Here is a 1,964-nt window from a genome sequence, read left to right on the forward strand (position 1 = left end):
ATGGTAAAAGCATGTAAATGTAAATATTCTGATTTTTAAATTTAAGAATAGATATTTTAGATCTTGAAATAATTATGTCTATCCACAAGTTCTTTGTTGTCTAGGATAGCAAACATCAAGGTTGATTCCTCCCTCCATTCCTACCACACAGAACTGAATAAGTAAAATTAGAATAAATTTGGATAACTTCCAGTTGCTACATTATTTTATCAATAGATGCTTTTGTCTTACATTTGACAATTAACCAAATCATATGGTTTAGCTTTAAATACAAAGGTAACTGCTGTATGAATGAAATGGCACTAATTTAAGTGCATGTATGGAAATGATTGAAACAATGTACTATTGAACTGATATAGATACAGATGTTTTACATCAATATTTTAAATTCAGGAGCTAGCACTGTGGCGTCGTGAGTTAAAACCCCAGCCTGCGTCGTGAGTTAAAACCCCAGCCTGCAGTACCAGTGTCCCATATGGGCACCAGTTTGAGTCCTGGCTGTTTGACTTCCAAACCAGCTCTCTGCTATGGCCTGGGAAAGCAGTAGAACACGGCCCAAGTCCTTGGACCTCTGCATCCACATTGGAGACCCGGAAGATCTCCTGGATCCTGGGTTTGAATCAGCACAGCTCTGGCCATTGCAGCTTTCTGGTTAGTGAGCCAGCAGATGGAAGACCTCTCTTGCTCTCTCTCTCTTCTGGGTAGTGAGCCAGCAGATGGAAGACCTCTCTCTCACTCTCTCTCTGTAACTCTGCCTTTAAAATAAATAAATAAATAAATAAATAAATAAATCTTTTTTTAAAAAAAAATTAAGTTCAAGGTTGTAAGGAATTATGTGCAATTGGTTTAACTTCTATTAAAATAATTAGATAACAATGATGCAATTTCAAATCCATATGTCTATTTTTTAAGTAATTAGTGGCCTTCTCAGATTCAATCAGCACTGGACAATCACTATAACCACAGGTTAGGGAAATTCTTTTTTTTTAAATTATTCTGTTTGTTGATGGACACAACACTGTGTACAATGTCAGCTGATAAACTCTGACTTAGATCTTAAGCAAATATGCTGTGTTAACACCCAGTATCAAAGAATAAGTGCCACTCTCTTCTTCAAAGTTCACATAATGATGATTCAAAATTGTTGATTACATATTTACAAAATATTTTTAAAAAATCACTCCTACAATTATGCAAAAAAAAGTTCTTGGAAAATTTCCATGATATTTCCATTTTGCACATTTGATGTCACCTTAGTATATTATTAAATTTATTAGCAGAAATTTGCTTACAATATTCACTTATCTTTGAAATGTCTGGTAGCATCTGTAGGCATCTTTATTCTGAATATTAGTGTCTTTTGTGTATTCTTGCTTTTCAGAACTTAAGTAAATATACTGATATGCTAAAAGAATCAGCTTTTGATTTTTTCTATTGTTTTTCTGTTTTCGATTTCTGCTAATATATTTATGATTTCCTTTAATTTGATGGCTTTGAATAATTTGTTCTTATTTTTTTTAGATTTTATTTATTTTTTTGAGAGTTAGAGTTACAGACAGTGAGAGAAAGACACAGAGAGAGAGGTCTTCCTTCCGTTGAATCACTCCCCGAATGGCTGCAATGGCCGGCGCTGCACCGATTTGAAGTCACTGTGCAAGGTTGAATAACTGATTTCTGACCTTACTTTTCTCAGAGAAGCATCTTGTACTTCCCCACGAAGTGCTGCTCCAGCTAGTCACACAAATTCTGCTACCCTTCACTTTCAATTTTGTTGAATTCAAAATATTTTCTATTTTCTATGATGATTTATTCTTTGATCTATGTGTCAATCGTAAATATATGCTTTAATTCCCACATATTTGGCGGATTTTCCATGTATCTTCTGCTGCTGATTTTTCATACTAATTAAAATATGGTCTGAGAACATGCTGTATGTGATTTACGTTATTTCTAATTTGTGGACT

The sequence above is a fragment of the Lepus europaeus genome, chromosome 6, assembly GCF_033115175.1.
Source record: "Lepus europaeus isolate LE1 chromosome 6, mLepTim1.pri, whole genome shotgun sequence".
Classification (NCBI taxonomy): domain Eukaryota; kingdom Metazoa; phylum Chordata; class Mammalia; order Lagomorpha; family Leporidae; genus Lepus; species Lepus europaeus.